This window comes from Nyctibius grandis, chromosome 6 (assembly GCF_013368605.1).
Source record: "Nyctibius grandis isolate bNycGra1 chromosome 6, bNycGra1.pri, whole genome shotgun sequence".
NCBI classification, from domain to species: Eukaryota; Metazoa; Chordata; class Aves; order Nyctibiiformes; family Nyctibiidae; genus Nyctibius; species Nyctibius grandis.
Genome location: NC_090663.1, coordinates 63,261,375 through 63,274,224, shown reverse-complemented (window position 1 = coordinate 63,274,224; position 12,850 = coordinate 63,261,375). Strand labels below are relative to the sequence as shown.

At 38.7% G+C, this 12,850-nt stretch overlaps 1 long non-coding RNA gene across 3 annotated transcripts in view; it reads right to left on the bottom strand.

The window, feature by feature from the left end:
* Positions 1-4,306: 4,306 nt before the first annotated feature.
* LOC137664819 (uncharacterized) overlaps positions 4,307-12,850 on the bottom strand; it is a 44,373-nt gene continuing 35,829 nt past the window's right edge. For all 3 annotated transcript variants that reach the window (XR_011048387.1, XR_011048388.1, XR_011048389.1), the window contains 2 exons: positions 8,270-8,436; positions 4,307-4,387 (listed from right to left, as the gene is read on the bottom strand). This is a non-coding gene — a long non-coding RNA (uncharacterized lncRNA). The remainder of the gene's footprint in view (positions 4,388-8,269; positions 8,437-12,850) is intronic.

Here is a 12,850-nt window from a genome sequence, read left to right as displayed (position 1 = left end):
TGATGCTCTGTAAATCCCTTGGGTTCACCACACGTGTGTATATCTTGAGCTCATCTATTCCAGGAATGAGACAGAAGGCAGTTATGTTTCATTCAAGATTAAAATTGTTATTCATGTATAACTCAATAATAGCTGCTGCGTAGTGCAGAAGTCTGTCAACTATATTTTGCATTTTTTTGGCACGCAACTTTTCAACTCATTTTCCTTGTACATTTGTTTCATAAGAGATCATAAATGCTTTCCTTGCTGTGCTGTGGAAAACTAATGCTGTAAGGTAAAGTGCAATATGTGTTATTTTTGTTCTACACAGGAGAAAAGAAAACCCATCACAGCAATGACAAATGCCAAAATTCAGGTGTCTGGTACCCCAGTTTTATGATGAATAGAACATTCTTTGTGCTTGGCAAGATTTAATCACATCAATAACAAATTAATTTTATTGATTAACAAATAATATAATAACTTCTACAAAAAGATGATCAGTTCATGTCTATTTCAGAAGCATGCAAAGGTTATTCAGTTGCATGTCTTTTGCTTGCACTGTTGGGTCTTGGCTGACCCATAGTGGCAGAATGGGTGAGATTTGGGTCCCGCTTGGTGGCTAAAGCAGAATGACTGTGTTTAGTTCAGTGGAATTTCTCCTGATTTACATCAGGTTCATGAAGATCAGAAGCTGGTAAAAAAAAAAAAAAAAAAAAAAAAGATTATTTTTGGCCAAATCTACAGCACAATGGCAAAACAATATTGATGAGGGTGCAGCTAATCAGCAGACCAAAGTGACTACATCCATATTTTAACATGACACTGAGAAGTTTGCATGGTCGTGGCCCAACCAGAGCCCCTCCAAACTCACAAACCAACCTGCAGAGATGCAAAAGGCAAAGGTTCTTGTACCTTCACTATTTAAAGAACACTCAGAAATGGACAAGCAATACAGAGAGCATTTACGAGATTCGATGTTAGCCCACTCTCTGGGATGCTGTAGTCTGCACTGAAGAACCTCAGCTAATAGACTTTCATCCTAGAAGTTTACAATACATGTGCCACTTCAGTAATAAAATCGTGTAAGTTGAAATGTAGCCAGAGAGGAGAGGTACAGAAATCCAGTGTGGGGTTTATTTAGAAAAAGATGTTTGCCATTGAAGTCTGCATTAGCAATCAAGCTTACATTCACTCAGGAAAAGAAGGAGAAAAGTACCTTGAATGGATTTCAGAGGATCACCTCTGTCAACCAGGACTTCAGCAGAGACCAACATTTAATTTATAGTTTTCTCAATGGAAAAGTGAACAGTATGGCATGTTCTGAAAATTAAATTTCAGTGATTAAAGAAATTATTTATTACACATGAGCTTGCCCCGGGCAATTACTGAACCTAATTTTGTTTCTTTGTACATTTCAGTATGATCCACTGAAAAAGCTTCTGAAAAAAAACACATTTGCATAGCTCTGTTCGCTTAGTCTTTTTGTTCACAGTTACCATAGTTTTCAAACACCTTCCTTTAAGGAATGCCAAAATCCAGATAATAATTAGGAGCCATAAATTAACAAAAACTTGTGGATGCATGAATAGTGCAAAAGGAAAAAAAAAAACCAAACCCAAAGCAAGTTGCAAAAGAGGCAGCTCTGGACCCTGGCTTCCAGCAGAAGCGTGATTCTAAGAGATTACACATCAGGACCAGATCACACTTCTGTGCAAATTCCTGAAATCAGAAGTTTGGGGGGGCTTTTTGTGTGTTTTGGGGGGGTTTGTTTATTTTTTTTTTTGTAATGGGAAGATAAAATAAAGGTTAGTTGCAATACCACAGGACAGAGTTCTTGCACGCAGCTGAAACATCCAAGGTCTCAGAGACAAACTGCAAGACACCATCTCCACTGCTTGCAGAGCAGGCAAACAGCAACCGGAAGAATTATGTCTCTATCCCAACCCCAAATTAGCTTCCATAAAAAAAAAGAAGCAAGAACCAAACAAAACCAAACACCACATGCTGCTTCTCAAACAATATTAAAAAGACTGAAAATATTTCATTGCAAAAATTGTGCCATTTCACAACTTTCACATAGCTGCATAAAGGAAACACTTTAAAAAAATGGTACAAAAATCATAGTTGAAAAGACAGAAAGATTTTTAAGAATGTATTTTGTGATTGCTCATGTGTTACTTAAAATGTTCCCATAGCTCTCAATAGTAAATAATTCCTTTCTCACTGCAAAGCAGGCATTTTTCCTGTGATTTCAGAGAAGGGAGGAGAGTTTAATGCTCTGGTCTGGGACCCAGGTTAGTGGGGTTCTGCTACCGGTTCGAAGCTATGACCTTAAACCAGTCATTTCTTCCTCTCCCTTTATGGGCCCGTCCTTTTCCCTTTGCTTGTAACTTCTTGACCATTTATGGTGCTTTATTCATCCATTGAACAGCTTGTCAGTTTGCCTGCATTCCTCCTCTCCCATCATTGGAATGGTTCGAGGTTTTCTTCCTAATCACACCTAATTGGCTATTTAAAATGCATAATCCTCTTTAGAAGATTACTGTAGCAGAGGCTTTCAGGAAAGGCATGCTCTTGGGTTATCGAAGGTCTTTGGTGTAAATGGCTTGTGGCTTTCTACCTGATTCCCCCCCCACCACATCATTGGAGATATTTAGAAGAATGCACAAGCAGCTTCCAAAAGTTGTCTACAGCATCGCTTTTCCTCTGGGAAACAACAGCAGCTGAAGGCGGAGGTATAGGTTTGGGCTGGTGCTTTGGAGGAGATGATATAATATAACAACAAACTTGATTAATTAAGAGGCATTTTAAATTAACGAACTACATTCTAAGCAGCTCACAATGTGCATAGTTTAAATAATTGTATCAAAAATAGAAATAGAATAAATATTTACAAGAAACTACACATCTACTATCAGTGTTTTTTCCTACCCAAAGACTGAAAGATATGATACTACAATCTATTGAAGTCCTTAATCAATCAAGAGGAAGAGAAAAGGTGAGGAGAAAAGAGGGAAAGAGAATTACAGAAGAATTAAGTTTCCTAACCTGCTAAAGATCCAATAGCCACTGTTGGAAAAGGGATGTCTTCTATAATAACCACATTTATTATGCATTGCTAGTAAAATCCTGACAGGTTTATCAAGTCAGTATACAGAAACCCTACCACCAGTGAATGCTCACATACCAAAAGCCCACAATCTAAAATTACATGTTTGGGCATTCATTGGATAAGAACATTTCAGGGGGGAAGATGAGTGAAAAAAAAAGAGAAGAGATAAAAAGAAAGAATCTCCTAATAACATGAGAGGAGTCAGGCATATCTGCAATTCTTGACAACTGCATTATTTCCACCATCACTATCTTGACGTTACCTTGTAAGCCCCTTGAAAATACCTTGGAAAAAGGCTACCTCAGAATCCACTGATCTTATGAAACTACGAGTTTTAATTGCCTAAACCCACATCCTCCTCCGCACTTTCTCTCTTTACAAAAGATCCTAACAGACTTGAAATGCCCAGGCAGTAGTATGGAACACAGCAAATTTAAACACAAATAGGTTAAAAAATTCACCGAAATACTGCAAGTTTTCAAACTGACTTCTGAGGAGCTGGGTGTTCTGATAGAGCAGAAACAATATGGATGGAAAATGATGTTGTTTTTTTTGAGGAAAGGTTATGATGACACTTAAGAACGACGTCTGGTTTACCCAAGAATAAGTGCCAATAAATACCTTAAGATGAAGAATTGACCATAGGCCTCCACAATCACGCTGGAGATATGTGAAATTTATCGTAGGCCTCCCTGTTATTTACCTCACTAGAAGCAGCACAGTGCTAAAAAGCAAGAACAAACAAACAAACAAACAAACCCAGCAGTTCGAGAGGCTGTCAAAAAAACTGAAGCAGGAGATGAAGGTGGCGAGACCTTATTCAGTATCACGACGCAGTCAGCGTGGTAGACACAGTGGTCCCGGTTCACAGCTCACATATCTGACTTTATGTGATCAAGTCAGTGGAGACCTGGGTACATTAGCTCCCGCCTTTCGATGCTTATTTGTTTCATTTACACCACAACAGCAGAGAACAAAGGCAAAGCAAATTAGGACTCATGCAGAGTTTATTAATAAAGTGTGGATGGATGCCATTTCCAGGTCATAGAACGCAACCTGGGTAGATCTGTAATTAATTTCCTTGCTGAATTTGCCCAAAGTCTTCCTTGGTGTTGTGCTCACCACCAGCAGCCCTTGCTGCAGCTACAAGTCAGAAATTGCACAGGTATGTTCTAAAAATGAAGTCCTAATAGAGAATTTGAATAAACTGACCTGAAACAGAGTCACCAATGCTTCTCTCAGGGAATTTCTAAACAGTGTCAGAAGCAGGGAACTTTCTTTTTCATGCTGGCACTGTTACAAGCAAAAAAAAAAAGGTGTAGTAGAGTCAAAAAAATGTACAAGATATCATCTTTAATCTTTGTACTACAAAATATTAGAAATATAAAAACCCCAAGTGGCCAGGGTTGCTTAGAGGCCTGAGGAGAAAAGCAAAGGATATCAGAAACTTGAAAGTTTACACAGAGGGATTTGAGCAATGAAAGCACCGGAGGCAGGAGTGATCAAAGCAGATAGAAGACAAAATGGGGCTGAACCCACACCTCAATCTCAGGGCACTGGGTAAGGTCTTTCTATCAGATGCCAGGCTTTAACGCAAAAGCAGCAGCTGCAAATTGAAATATCAGACTTGTCATTCAAAAACTTCCAACTTTTCTATGTTTCAAAAAAAGTTTAAATTTTCACTAAAACATGTCTGTTTTTTTCTAGAGTTAGAACTAATCAATAGTTTAGCAAGATGCTGTTCGCTCATTTTGTTTACCCCATCTGAACCAGAAAGGCCAGGGAGCTCTGGAAGCAGTCTATCCTTAAAGCATTTCCCTAAAGAAATCTGGGCATGTGGAAACAAAAATAAAATGCTCCTAAGTTTTTTAAAAAACAAAGCACTTGCTGCATGCTAGGACAGAGATTTTTGACAGGATTGACAAGGGAAAAATGATCCATGAAGAGGGTTTAGACATTGAGCCTTGATAGATGGTCACAATTACACTAATAAAGCAGCTGTTGTTGGCACTACCAAAGTTTACATATCAATTTATGACAGTGTGCTGTTACAGAATAGTATTGCTTAGTAGCAATTAGTTTTATTTGGAGTGATTATGTGTTCAGTTACTCACAGAGGCCCATGGTGTTAGGAACCATTCAGAGTTTGTTTGCAAATTTCTGCTTTGAAAAGTCTTTGAGTATTACAAATATTTCTTGCCACCCAAAATCCAGAGAAAAAAAATCATGGAAGCAATGCTTGCAATAAAAAATGTCAGGCAACCTAGAATGAATGAGATAAGGCCAAGCTGCCTGAAAACAAATTATCTAAATGTCAGTGCTGCTACCCACTTACCAGAGAGGAATCAGTTTCAGCCAGAGCTGCAGCACTGGTGCAGCTCCACCCAAAAACATTTCTGGGGTGTCTGCAGAGAGCAGGTCAGCGACAGGTAGACAAGCATAAGGTCACCCCTCTTTTCCTGTGCACAGACTCCTTCCATCCTGACATCCTGATCTGCTGGGAGAAAACTCATGTGCCCTTCCAGGTGAAGCCCTGTTTGTGCAGACAGACCAAAGCTCTGTGCTTGCAGGGACTGCCTGGATACAATGGAGTCTGTGCTAGCACGGTGGATCCTGACCACCGCTCCAGGTCAGATCCTAGCCAAAAACCCACAGCACAACAGCAACAGCGTTACAGTAACGTTGCCTGTTGCACGAGAGAGTTGCACATTTTCCTGTGGAGAACTCTAAATCTTATATACAACCTGGTTCCCTAAGACAGAACGTGTTTTAATTGTCCCATTAATAAAACTTTAAATATCAGTTGCTCAGATGCCAATGATGTTAAAAGAAATGTAAATATGAACTGTCAAAATTTTAATATCCCAGTGACCATAAGATGCTTTACCAGTTATACACACGCATTTTGATGGATCTGCACCCACTTCTGGAGAGGAGGCCCTTCCCTTAGTTAAACAAGGTATGAATTAATAAGATTAACATGGTACTACTCTAGTAATATTTGCCCTTGTATACCACTCGTGGATAGTATACAGCATGTGATATACTCCAGTCCTCCACATGTTAATTCCAGGTCACAGTTTAATTAGCCCATGCATAATATATTTGAGGGATCTCTATTTGTGATGTGATTGCTTTTGTGTTGGTGGTTTAATTCAAGAATCGTTTCCTGTATCTCTGTTTTGGGCAGGGGAAGACCATGCTGGTCCTAACAAAGGCACAGCAGCCTTCAGAAATCCTCTGCCAGCGATGGGGTGAGATGAGAAGCAGCAGTACAATCATCTTCCACATTAAACTCCCATCTCCCCAAAGCACTCTCCTAAGTGTCTCAGCCAGTCTGCATTGCGTGCCTATGCATAGATACTGATCCCTAGTGATTTTAGCTATTGCTTTTCTAGCATGTAAACCCAAAATTGTTTCCAACACAAATGTCCATCTTTGGACCACAGCTGAAGAGTGGCTGATTACTTCCCCATGAAAGTTAGACCATGTGTGTTACACAGAAAATTGTAAGCACTGAAGCTTTAAAATGTTTTACAGAGAATATGTTCAAGAAGCAAACCTGTGAGGTCACCTGAAGGAGGTACAAAGAGCTCACAAATGTAAAAAATAGTATTTTACTGGTCTCCCTTCTTTAATTTGTATCTTTTGTCTTGTATAGAGACATGGTCTCCTGACTCCGTAGTAATTAGTATTAAGTTCTTAAATTATTCATACTACTATTATTTGGGTTTAAAAATCAAAAGTTGCTTATAGTCACAAAATATGAGTTAATCACTTATAAACATATATGTAATACTGAAGTTTGTATCAATGTTTCTAATAAATAAGGAATTACTGACAAAATTAGTGTCATCTAAACATTAAGTGTTGTCAAAGATACAAAGTATCATGAAAACAAAAATCTGTAGAGTTGAGGGCATGATATCAAAAAGAGAAGTATATCCATGTAATTATTCTACACCAAACATTAATCCAATTAATAAAAGTACTAAGGGTTTAAAGTAATTTGGCTTGCACACACGAATCACTTCACTACAATAATCACATGCTCAGACTAATTGTACACCTCATTCTAAAATAAACCTCACAGCTTAAAACATTAAGCAGAGGGTTAAGATGCTGATGCTGAGGGTGATAAGATACAATTATGGTTTCATTGTGTTTTAGATAGGGTTGTTTTAAAGGTCAGTGCTAGCTTGGTCTACAGCAATCCAAGAGTCAGACTGAGCATGTTCATTGGACATACAGGCTTTTTTTCTGGTAATACTACAATTTTCATACACAACATACTGACAGGGTAGCAGGGGAAGAAAGAAACAGAGCAATTAACTGACGTCATTTGTACATACTTAGGCTCATTTTCTTTAGTATCAATTTAAGTTAGTCCTCACTACTTTTCTGCATTTCTGTGGTCACTAGTGGAATTTCCTTCTTAGACAATATTGTCCTTTTAAAACCTGTGCCTTGAAAAGGTCTGCAGAAAAAAACAAGCCATCTAGATTTCTGAAGATGTCCTGCCCCTCCTAATGATAACAAGTTGCCTCTGAGGATACACTTTAAATCATGTATCTCTAATTATAAACCATAACTTTGCTTCACTGTTTTCAGATTCTTCTGTACCGTCTTTATTCCAAATGAGTACCTACCACCTGTTTCCAATAGCGAAATACCTTATTAGTCAATTGCTATCAATTAACCTTCAGCAACCACACACTGCATTACAAAAGGATTATGAATGTAGATCAGATCACAGTCCATCACAGGGAGGGAATTAGGTGTATACATGATCAAAGTCCATTACACCATATACTGTGTGTAAATTACCACAGCAGGGCAGCATCAGTGTTTTCACTATATCTGAAAACCCTTGGTGCATACTAATAGTTAGAGCTTCTCCTGTGACGAAGGGACCTAGCAGTAGTCAGTAGTCTGACTAAGACCTATGGTATTAGAATTTCACTGAATTTTATTCTCCTGTCTTTCATTCACATCTCATGTCAGGACACATTATGCATTTCTTGGCTCAAAGAGAAATATTCTTCTCCACAAAAAACCACACAAAATCACAATCTATTAATGAAAATTATTTACATTAACATAAAGAATTATAAACCTGAGATCACAGAAGGAGTTATTTCACTACAGAAATGAATCCTATGTTGTATTACATACTATGCATGAAGAATTCCTAGGTTTTCCCTTAATTCCCATGTTTTCTTAGTATTCAGATGTCACATTTTCTTTCTGTTCTTGGATCTGGCAGATCAACAAATATGACTGTTTGTGGTCCATCCTAATTCCAGTGCCATGATGAACCTCCAGCAGCAGTGATGTCATAGCTGAAAATTAAAAACACAACAACTTACTGTTGAGGACTGGCAAGGGATGCACTCAGAGATTTGACACTCCTTCATTTCTAAAATGCTGCCTAGGCTCTTAAGCTGCATGATCCCTGTTAACACCCATACAGATTGGGAAGCTGAACTCAGATGTAATGATTGCAGGCTCTTAGAGATCATAGCCCTGTTACTAGACACCAAACTGAATGGACTGCAGAAACAACTGACAGCAAAAATGTTATTAACTGTTCCCAGTAGTCACTGCTTTGAGATACAGATTCACCCCAATATTCTCTCTCTCTCTGGTGCTTTGTGATAAAATAACATGCATGAGAAAAATCATCCTTTCTCTCCAGGTGCAAATTTTTTTGTCTATGATTGTCTTTTCGTGCTCTGTTTCACTCCTGACATTCCCGCTTTTCCTCAACGTTGCAGGGTTGGCTGGCCCAAAGAGAACTGAAAAACAAATGTGGTCCCCTAAGGAGTCATTTTAAAGTAACAGGCTTTCTGTATTAATACACTTGCTAACCCAGACACATGGAAGCCAGGGGCTAAGGCCACTGAAGCCAATGGGGCCTAGATCTGTCCTACATTCAAGAAACCTCACTGTGTTTTGAGACAATACCATCTGTTTTGATGAGAATTGCTGTTTCACAGAGCCATGACCTGGGGACATGTCTTAGAGGAACCTGTCTCCAGGATTCCCCATTATGATTTGGGCATCTTCGAGTGAGAATGTGTCTATGTTCTCACACGTACTTGTCTCTTCATCTTCAAAAGCAAAACCAAACAGCGTCACTGGACCTGATCCTGGCAGACTTAAGGCGTAATTTGTATGGTTAAGTGGAGATAATATAGTGTTCTGTATTTAATCCTACTCCTCCCTGTCTTTCTGGTATAGCACAAATGAGAAATTGAAGCTTTGGTAAAACATCCACAAGCTTCATTAAGTTTTAGCACTGTTTAATTAATAGGAGAGTTCTAAGTTGCATTGTTTGCTTTCTCTTCCTATGAGAGCCTTGTAATGTGTCTCCCTAATAGGAACTGAAGAAATAAGGTTAAAGAAATGCAATGACAACTCAGACTGAATTTTGGCTTGTACTTTCAAACAATTCAGTATAGGAAAAAAAAATTATTTTCCACATTTTCTGTTGGTTTGCAGCTTTGTTCTTTCCCCAGTGCCAACACAGAGAAAACCTACCTCTGAAATTCTCTGCCTCTGGTTCTTGATCCTATTTTTTACCTTGTGTGGTTCCTGTTCCCTCTTCTTCCTCTGCACCATGGACAATTCAGCCTCTCACTGCCTCTTTCCTCCCAAAATTATTTCACTCTGGGGCCCTTCCTCCCTGTCCTGGCCCTTCCCATGAGTGGCTGAATGGAGGCTGGCACTTGAAAGCATCCCAACATGTTACATCCCGGTTGCACAGTGCTTTCTCATGACGGTGCTGAACACACCTGTGGCAGTCAATGTGCTGCACAGGTGCGTAACTGGAAGCAGAACTGTGGGTTTGGAGAACCCAGTGTACATTATAGAGGCTACTGTTTAACAGAGGTAGTTCCTGTGCCCCAACCAATGTCCCTGTGGTCCATCACAATGCCTACCAAGAATCACTACAGTGATGTCCTTGCTGCTGCTGAAGTCAAAGGCAAAATTACCACACATTTCAGGGGTGCCAGCTCGAGGCTGGGAATCCAGTGTCTACTTAATTAGACTTCCATTTGCCAACTGCCTAAACTGGTTTTCCAGACCTACATTCCTGATATACACCACTGTAAATGAAGGAAGAGCTATGTACTCACTTAGCTACTTGTTTGAAAGATATCCATAGTAGACCTACAAAAATAGATTACTAATACTGAAGAATTTGATGTATGTAAAACCACTTCAAATGTCAGGAAGTGTCATATATGCAACATACACACAACTAGGCTTCAGCCTGCAAAGAAACTGGACAGAAAATAACATTTGTCCCAAAGTCCCAGCATGTGATGCACTTCCCATTGTCCTCACATGTGAGTACTTTGATGTTTACATACCAAAGGCATGAATGACAACAGAACATATACAGGAGCCTGTACAATAATCCTGCTAAAAGCTCTGAAGAGAAATCTCACAGAACATGCAGTTCTCTAGTTTATCGTTCAACCATACAGAAATTCATTATAACTTTATTCCAGCATTAAAGCCGCTAACTTACTTTGGACATAACCCTTTCTATAACCTGTCCCCGTGAAATTATTTCACTACTACCTTGCTCAGAGCATTTGTCTCTCTATTACCCATAATTATTTCAATGTGCTCCCTTTTGCCCTTTTATTTCCACTAAGACAGCTATAATTACAAAGCCTTTTCTTGTCCTAGACATCCTTGCATCACTAAGAGCAGTAGACCTCCATCAGGCTATGTTGTTAATCTTACCCATAATGACAGAACTTGTAATATTCTGGAATCAAATCCATTTTACAGCTTGTTTTACAGCTGCGGGGTTAGTTGTAACAGTGACAGCTCTTGTGAGATGAGATTAATACATCTTTTACAAAACATGTAGAGCATTTGTTCTGATAAGGTTTTCTGGTAGTTTTGATGTCCTCCACTACTTGATATTTTATATATATATAACTACAGTATTCCACACAGTGGTGCAAAAAATGTTAGTTTTCAAACTGATACCTAAAAAAATGCTTCCCTGCACTCTCTCTTTTTTCTTTTTCTTGCCTTTTTTTTTTTAACTACTCAGAGACTTAAAGAGTCATTATGAAGGTTTCAGTTTTAATTCTTCTTAAATCTGGTCTACAAGAAGAGATGCCTCTTATAGATTTCCTGACAGCTTAATGACCTGGACTTTTAAAAATGTTTTTTCTTTATTAGCTATGCTGGAAAGGAAAACAACAGCAGCACTGCTTCTAAGGGAGAAACAACAACAAAAACACACCTAAATGGGGATTGGACATAAGGAATTTTGTAAGTCTGAATTTAATATGCTTGTTTTCAGTGGCAGGCAGCTTTAGGAACCAATTATACATAACTTAAGTACATTGAAATTGCCACTGTGACTTACATTTATGGGGTGTGATACAAATAAAAGACCAGCCTGGATTTTGAGCAAATAGATTCTAGGCAGCGGATCTGAATCTCTTTGAACTTTGGGGGAATGAGATGTGGGCTGACATTTGTGGCTTTGCTTCATCTCCACAAAGTTTCACAAAACCAGAATATCAAACCCAATTTCCTCAGAGATTGGAGTTGCTCTGATCTACCTCTGAACTTCATGGAGGCAGTAAGTGAGTAAGGTTCAACACGTGGTTTACTGAAATTCACTGAATGATTTGAAAATTAGAAAACACCATCCCAAATGTAAAAAAAAAGTTTATGGTTACACAAGCAAGAAAGTCTGTGGTTTATACAGGGCAGAGTGCATGCAAGCATTGCAAGCAGGTGTGAGAAAGTTCATTTTAGATATCATGTACTTTATTTTTACCAAAATTCTTCTGTGAGATTTTTTGTGTATCATAATCCGAAATAACAAGATCCAGACACTATTAGCTTTACTGGAACTTTTCATAGCTGTTGTATTTGAAAACATCAGTGTTAGTGCACTGATGCAAGCAATCCTTTTGACTCTGTTTCCTAGGACTATTCCCTTAATCAGCGTAATAATATCATCAGTCTGGTTATTATTCATCCCAAGAAAATCCTATTGATTTCACCGGGGTAGTATTAGACTTTGAACATTTACACATGCTGGATTATACTCCTGGCAGCTTCTTATGGATCTCTCCCATCCTCCTCTGGTTTCTGCCCTCCACAGAACTTTCCTCTGTAGACCCATGTCCTCTATAAGTGTTTCACCCAGAAGTCTTCACCCTACCCATTAGATCCCAGGGGTCCTTTGGGATGTCAGTCAGGCCAAAGGCAATCAAAGGTTGTTCTAACATGTATTACTTGAAATTGTGCCTTGTTGCGTTGAAGAGTCAATTAGCTGTCAGATATGCAATTAGATCAACCTGTGTTGTGTCTCATTAAATCGGATACAAAGCAAAGAATAATTTTTTTTTTTTTTTTAAGACAAAGATTATCCTGGTCTCAAAAACACCTGAGCAGCTTCCACGCATAAAATTTATCCTGGAGCTATTTGGGATAAGATTGCCAAAATGTTACGTGTCCTTAGACTCACTGACTTTGATGAGAACTGGGTGGCTGAATCTTTATATATTGCTTAGAAAATTGGGATCACGGGAAACGCATGTCTCAATTCCATGAAAGCATAGTATTGCATGTATTTTAATTGCTCTATTAGCACTTATTCATCAAGACAATGCCAAAACACAGGACTAAAAAAGGTAATCCCTCAGAGGAGTGATGGACAATTCCTTGTACAGCTGCAGCCAAAGCAGTTCACAGAAAGAGTCAAGA